Genomic DNA, 8,415 nt, shown 5'->3' on the forward strand with positions numbered 1-8,415 from the left:
TTTTTTTTTTTTTTTTTTTTTTTTTTTAAGTTCTCTTCCTTTAAAATGCCGAGCGGGAAGAGCCTCAGCCATGTTTACATTCTGCTCTCTATCTCCTTCTTGCTTGCGCTTGGGGAGATGACTTTGGCTATAGACAAGTGCATCACCTTGCTAGCACTCCCCCTCATCCGTGACATTTAATACCAAAGAGTCTGAAGCGTGCCCACCCATTAACCCTGACTCATTTCTTCTCCATCTGCTCTCGTGCTCCCAGAGGTGCCCTGACACTCAGTCCACTTGTTATGCTGTTCACCCTTCTTCCTTATCCTCCACACTTGTGGGGGAGGGTGGAGAGACAAGGTCTTTCGGCATGGTCCTGCATGGCTCGGTCCACAACATGACAATGAGGAGTTACTTCGGATGTTGCCACTCTCATCAGAGGCCCAGACCGGCAGAGCCACGGCTTGAATGCCTAGAAATATAATCCAAATAAACTTGTTTATTTTATATCCAGTCTCAGGCGTATTGCTGCAGTGGTGCAGAGCTGACAAATTTAATCTCTATTCACTACTTCCCAAGTACCATTTCCTTCTCCTGGAAAGCTGCAGATTCCTTGTTCTGGAGCTAATTTTGCCACAGAGTCAACACAAGACAGTCTAAACAGACATAGAGTTTACTACTGAAATCTTGAGTTCTTTTTCCAGCTACCCACAGTACTATAAAAATATGTCTTGCTGGGCATTGGTGACGCACGCCTTTAATCTCAGTTCTTAGGAGGCAGACACAGGCGGATTTCTGAGTTCGAGGCCAGCCTGGTCTACAGAGTGAGTTCCAGGACAGCCAGGACAGAGAAACCCTGTCTCGAAAAACCAAAAAAATAAAAGGAAAAAAAATATGTCTTACTTTCATTTTTTTTTTTGCTTTGACATAACTATTTATTATCTCATAGTCTCTATCTTAAGGCATTGGTTCTTTTTTCTTGGACCTTTGTATGCCTTCTTTCTACAAAACAGAGGATGTTTTATAGACTTACTGACATATTTTATGTGTACGCGTGTCCCTAAGTGTATGTGTGTGAACCATGTCTATACAGTGCCTGTGGATACCAGAAAAGGGTGTTAGATGCCCCTGGAACTGGATCAGGAGGTTCATCATGAGCCAACATGTAGTTGCTTCAGAGAAGCAGCAAGTACTCTTAGCCACTGAGTCATCCCTCCAGCCCATGAAGACGGTTTTAAGTCACAGCTTCGGAGATATCCAGGACTCTGGCGGTTCTGGGTTTTCATTATTTCCATTACAGAACGAAATACATTGGCATTGCATTCTGTTATATCTAGCTGCACTGCTATTGGCATGTAACTTGTCACTCTGTATAGAAAGGTTTTCTTTGGTTGTCGTAAATATTTAACATAAAACCAAGAGAATCTCGGACGCTTGAGCCATCACATTATCATAGACTCCTGTCTCCTGCTGCTATCCAGGGACAGGAAGACATCATCGGATACTTTGCCATGCAATCCTTGTGAGTCTCCTGGATCTCCACAGGGAACATCACAGGATGAAAAGACTCCTCAGTTATCCAGTCTGATACAGAGCCTTCTGCTAGTTACAGGGTCCCACAGCAAGCAGTGTCTATTATAACCCAGTTTCTCTGATACCAAGAACATAACTCCTACTGAAGAAACTGTTAAGGATGGCTGTGCTCCTGATTACGTGAGCAAAGCTTGATCTGTATGGTATGTCTTGTCTTTGAAACCAGATTCTTTGTCAAAATACCTAAGGCTTTTCTTTTGTGCCCCCCCACCCCCCACTGGCCTACTGTGCTGACAAGTGTAAGGGGGATAAACGAAAGGACATCAAGAAGACCTGCAGGGAACAAGTGTCTCGGGCAGGGAGAATCATGGCAGTGTTAGCCCAGCCCCAGCCAGCGTTCTCCAGGTTATCATCCCACTAGGCAGGTGTCTCTGATATCTAGATTCTGAACCTCAGGGCTCTCAATGCCAGGCTCTGGGTAGTATCTGTACCCTCAGTGACCGGGGACCTGAAATGGGGAAGGAGAATCGTGGCTTTGAACTTGCTGCGGTGACTCCCCTGAGTTCACAGCTCTGGCATCTGCAGTCCTGGCTCTGGGTTTTGGTTCCACTTACTGGAGCTGAGCTTGGGCAGTGATCTTGGTTCTCTGAAGAAGAGGCAGAGTCAAGTTCTGCGAATCGCATCTCTAGTTAGGGGTCCCCAGATTTGCTTGAGGCTTGCCCTTTGGGCTCTGGGCGGCTACTTGACACTTGACCTTTGTCTGAGGTTTTTAAGTGCTTTGTGTGAGGTATGTCTTAGTGATCTGCAGAACTGTGGTGGGACAGAGTCCTCTGTCTCCTCCTTACTGATGCGTTGTTCCTTTTCTGCACTGGGTTGGCGTTTCAGGTTCCGGGGCTTGCAATGCTGCTAAGATTTTGGGAGAGGGAACTGGGGGACCCCCCTGCATTATAGCCCTATCCTTTGGGATGAGGGGAGTGTTAAATCTTAGGCTCTTGTTGAGTTCTCTTGTTTGGATTTTGGGTCTGTTCCTAGACCCAAGGTTTAATGTTCTCGCTAATTCTGAGGGGACGTTGGCACATGGTGGGACACAATGCCGAGAGTGAGGCAATGGTGATGATTGATCCAGTCAGATGACTGCAGTCAATAGATCAATCGGCGCCTACATGGTAGGCCCCAGGTCTACACCAGGGTCTGCGCCATTTGGAACTGGATCGCTTCCAGAGCTCGACTCTACTATGAAGTTGGCCTTCCTCACTTATCAGTAATACAGAACCTTAGCAGCACCCATATAAGGAATTCCTGCTCATCTCAGAAGCCGTGGCTAACTCAGAACTTGCAGACCTGTGGTAAAGAAGGAGGACTGCGCAAGCTCTGAGCTCTCTCCATGGATCTCTTGGAGGAAGAACCACTCTTTCTCCACCTAGTGTGAAGTGTGGAGCCTTGCTCTGGGTTGGGTCAAGAGCAGAAACGGGCTTTTCTGAGTGTATTGCATGAGCCACTCGGTGCACCGCAGCCAGGCCTTAGGCCACGGTGAACTGCCCCACCATCTGCCCAGAAGTACACATTTCTCTATCTTGCCAGTCTCAGTGATTAGGGCTTTTCTCAAGGTGAAGCATATTTCAAAAGATTAAGTCCCAGAGCATGCCAACTTCTAGTACTGAAATTGCTAAGATGTTGAATGGTGGTCCTGTAAACTGTCAGCCGCAATGATAAGTTCCTAACGGAGGTTCTCAACTTCCTAAAGCTGAGACCCTTTAATACAGTTCCTCATGTAGTGGTGACCCTTCAACCATAAAATTATTTTATTGCTACTTCATAACTGTAGCTTTGCTGTAAAAGGGTCGTTCAACTTTCAAAGGGGTCTTGACCCACAGGTTGAAAGCTAAGTAATACAACAAACAATGCCTGCTAAATGGTTGTCACCGAGCCAAATCATTTACTTTCGTAGGTGGCCAATGTCAGATCTTTCAGGCCCTTCAGCCTTGCTCAGTGCTGCCTCCTTCTGGCCACTCTTACCAGATAGCCACTTAGCTTATCCACCCACCTAGCTGCAACCATTAGACCAAGACCACCGCTGCAGCCTCTTTGCGTGCACTGTGAATTGTTTTTTTTTTTTTTTTTTTTTTTGCACCAGACCCGCCCTCGTGCCGCACTTTGCCTGATCTGCACTTCAAGCTGAACTGGCTTACTTCACATGCGTTCATGTCACTCCTCTGAGTTACAGCTTCTGTGACTTGCGGCTTCGAACAGGAGGCTGGAGACATAGAGATCTTTTTTTTTCTTATGATCATGCCTTTGATAGTGATACGAAGTTGGTGGACAAACCACATGCTATTACATAGAAGTTTCTAATACCACGCTGTTATGTCTCCCAGATATGTAATATGGAAGATGAAGACAGCAGAAATGAGATTAATCAGAGACCTGAAAACAGAATCCACGTGTATTGATGCAAAACTCATTTTGGGAAAGCCTTTTTATAAGCCGTTTACTTAAAGTATAGGACTTGTTAGCAACAGTTAGTTGAAAGGTGTATGTGTGGAGTTTAGGCTTATACACTCTAATTTTTGAGGGCTCTAGACAGTGAGGTTTTTTTTTTTTTTTTTTTGAGAACTGGAGAGGATTTGAAAGAATTTAGAGCTCACCCTAGTTCTAGAGGGGGATGTTGACGAGGTTGTTTATCATGAGCCTTTCTGTCTGTGCTTAAACATGATTTCAGACTCTATTCCTAAGTGGTCTTGATTTTGTTTACTTGCTTTTGAATACTGGAGCTATAGCTCAATAGTAGAAAACTTACCCAGCATGGGAGAGGCCCTAAGTTCGACTCCCAGTGTCACCAGAATACTGATGATGGTGATAAAGGATTGTTCAAATTTCTTTTTTTTTTTTTTCTTTTTTTTTNTTTTTTTTTGGTTTTTCGAGACAGGGTTTCTCTGTGTAGCCCTGACTGTCCAGGAACTCACTCTGTAGACCAGGCTGGCCTCGAACTCAGAAATCCGCCTGCCTCTGCCTCCCAAGTGCTGGGATTAAAGGCGTGCGCCACCACGCCCAGCCTCAAATTTCTTTTATACTTTATTTTGTATCATTTTTAATACACTTTATTTTCCAAGGAATCCAACTTTGCATATTTATTGATATAGTTCATGGGCATTCAGTATAATGCTTTGAGATCCAACATGATCAGCAGTGATAGCTCTTTTTAAGTATTGACAGTATTTCATTCTTTCAGGCTCAAAGCGTCTAACAGACATTGATAAATATGTATTGACCTGCTGCTCAAGATTATAGGTGGATAATTGGCAAAAATCCCAATAAAACAACAACCAAAATCAAACCCACACACCCACCAACCAACTCATACCCTCCAAAGAAAACTGTAACAAAAATTCAGATGCCTTATCATGCAATTTAAAAAATTACACTTACTGAATTCTTTCTTCAAATAAAAAAAAAATTGGTTTTCTCATTTTTGGAACATGTTTGAAATAAAGAACCACACAAACTATAAAGAATATAGAAGAGATGAAAGCACCTAGAATATTTATATATTCATTTTTAAATCTCCACAACATTGGTCGTCTCTGCTCTCATGCTTGACTACATTATTATTATTTGAAATGACTCACACTGGGAACAATCAAAGAGTCACATGGATTGTGCTCCAGTTGTGGCAACAATTTTCATTAAGACAGCAGAGGGCGCTCTCCTCCTGGAGAATTACCCAAGCTACCAGGAAATCCATCGCAAGATGCTCACGGTGTAGCAAGAAATGTATTTTAGTAAAATTATTTTTGTGATGTGCTTCAAATCCCTGCTTTTCAAGGGAAACAAGTTTTGACAATTAAGTAATTAGTGTGGTGTTCATGTTAATTCAGTTGTCATTGGAAACACGAAAGCTACAAATATTCCAAAATTATAAATTACTCATTTATGCCCAGAGAAAATTGTTGAAAGAATTTGGGAGACACCAAAAAATTGTGATTACTGAAAATAAGTCCAGTAATGTTTCAGGTCAGATTTTATTATGGAAAAATTAGCATAATGTAAAAAGAGAAAAATCGCAAAACCAACCCCTCCAAACCAACCCCCCCAACTCCCCAATTTCCCCCCAATTCACTAACTTCTACGATACCCCGTTACCTCTCTCTGCTGACCAAATTGAATTATTTTTAAACCCAGTTCATATCCTATTAATCCTACCTTAAATTACGTATTTCAGAACAGTAATTTCTTTCTATTTTCCTTCCTTTCTTCTCCTTCTGTCTCTCTCTCTCTCTCTCTCTTTTCAAGACAGTGTTTCTCTGTGTAGTCCTGGCTGTCCTGGAACTCATTTTGTAGACCAGACTGGCCTTGAACTCAGAAATCCACCTGCCTCTGCCTCCCAAGTGCTGGGATTAAAGGCGTGTGCCACCACGCCCGGCCTCTCTTTTCCTCTTATTTTGATCCTTTGAGACAATCTGCCATTCTCTAACTCAGGCTAGCCTGGAAATTACTATGTAGCCCAGGCTGGTCCTAAGTGTATGATCCTCCTGATTAAGCCTTCCAAATGCGACCCGCCATATCTGACAGAACACTTTTATTAGACATGACAACCAAGGGGCTGGGGATGAACCTCGGTTGGCACAGGGCTTGTCTAGTGTGCATGAAGCCCTCAGTTCAATCCTCAAACCACATTAACTAGACATGAAGTGGCATACTCTCCTAATCCTAGCACTTGAGAGGTGGAGGCAAGATGGCCAGATGTTCAAAGCATCCTTGGCTACACAACAGGTCTGAGCCAGCTTGGACTAGATTAGGCTGTGCCTTTTTTTGTTTTTGTTTTTTGTTTTGTTTTGGTTTTGTTTTGTTTTTTTAAGACAGGGTTTCTCTATATAGAACTGGCTGTCCGGAACTCACTCCGTAGACCAGGCTGGCCTCGAACTCAGAAATCTGCCTGTCTCTGCCTCCCAAGTGCTGGGATTAATTTAAAGGTGTGCACCACTACTGCACAACTAGGCTGTGCCTTAAAGTAAAAGCAAAAAGAAAAGCAAACAAACAAAGGCAAAATAGTACCACCACCTTTAAAAATTAAAATAGACTCTGCCTGAGAATCTAATACAGTATCTAATACTGCTATTATTTCTTCATGGTTTTACCTTTGTCACTTTCTTCGTTATTCAATGTATCTAGGAAAAGATAACATTGTGTGTTATGCTTGATCTAGGAAAAGATACATTGTGTTCATTGCGCTTGATGCTTATGGCTCTGGAGTTGCAGATAATGTATAGGACCTCTCATAAATAATTACACTTTATTTTATTCCAATGTGCCATGTACTCAAAGTGTGATCCCCAACAACTCCTAAGATCCTATTAAACTACAAACTTCAAAGCATATCGGATGGTATTACAGCTCCAACTACCTTAGGATTGAAGGAGCTGAAGGGGAAGGCAACCCCATAGGAAGACCGACAGTGTCAACCAACCTGGACCCCTGGGAGCTCCCAGAGACTAAGCCACCAACAAAAGAGCATCATACATGGCTCCTGGCACATATGCAGCAGAGGACTGCCCTGTCTGGCCTCAGTAGGAAAGGATGTACACAATCCTGTAGAGACTTGTTGTCCCAGGGGAGGGGGATGGGGGAGAGAGGGGAGGGTGAGGTGGGGGTAGATGTTGTTGGGGAGCACTCTGTCAAAGGCAGAGGGGAGTGGAGATGGGGTGAAGAATTCTTGAAGGGCGACCTGGAAGACTGGCAAAATTTGGAATGTAAATAGATAAAATGATTAAAAAAAAAAAAAAAAGCCCCAACTACCTTTTAAGCCGTAGGCACTTTATAACATGTTAAAGTTTTAAAGTTTCATGAGAAGCATTATTTTTTGGAATGCTTACTTCCTTCTCTCCCTCCCTCCCTCCCTCCTTCCTTCCTTTCTTCCTTCCTTCTTTCCTTCCTTCCCTCCCTCCCTCCCTCCTTCCCTCCTTCCTTTTCCTTCCTTCCTTTTCTTTCTTTCTTTCTTTTTCTTTCTTTCTTTCTTTCTTTCTTTCTTTCTTTCTTTCTTTCTTTCTTTCTTTCTTTCTTTTCTTTCTTCCTATAAAGACATATACAAATATATGAGTGTTTGACAGATATATGTAATTCACCATGTATGTACTTGCTGGCAGAGACCAGAAAAGAGTGTTGGAGCCTCTGAAGCTGATAGGTGGTTGTGAGCCATTATGTGGGTGCTGGGAACTGAACTCAATTCTCTGTAAGAGCTGTGAGTACTCTTAAATGAGTCACCTCTGCAGGTCCTTGTGGATTTTTCAGGGGAAAGGGGGTCTGGATTTTGCAGATTCTAACTCTATGAATTCATTTGTCACATATTTCGGTTCCCTGCATTTCCTGCTAATTAATTACAATTAGAAGATAGATATAATTTAAGCATTATTTGCTGGTAGGACTTCTTGGTAGGGGCTTCATTTATTTGGGATGAAAACTAGTTTTATCACTTCTTAGGATATCACTGACTCTTGAAAGCCATTACTTTTGTGTATTAATTTAAGGGATCACAGAGAATGACAACTCTAGCATTTCTTCTTTAACTGAGATTGGAGTGATTTTCTTATCTTTCTATCACATTTGAAATAAAATTCATATAGAAATTGAAAGCTAAATAAATATATGAGATTTAAAAATTTGAACACAACTCCTCTTTTATAAAAAAAAAGAAAGAAAGAACAAGGATATGCTTGGTACAGGCACAGTATGGTGGTGATGAAGGAGGCTGGAGGGTGCTTCTGAGGGTCCATGCTGAGGCATCCCTTCCCCTGAGGTACTAACCATACCATGGGTATAGTATGGAATAGAGTTTATTTAAGGCATGGGTAGGGGGAGTTGAGGAGGGAGTAGAGACAGAGAAAGGCAGAGAGAGAGAGAGAGAGAGAG

Source organism: Mus pahari, chromosome 1 (assembly GCF_900095145.1).
Source record: "Mus pahari chromosome 1, PAHARI_EIJ_v1.1, whole genome shotgun sequence".
Classification (NCBI taxonomy): domain Eukaryota; kingdom Metazoa; phylum Chordata; class Mammalia; order Rodentia; family Muridae; genus Mus; species Mus pahari.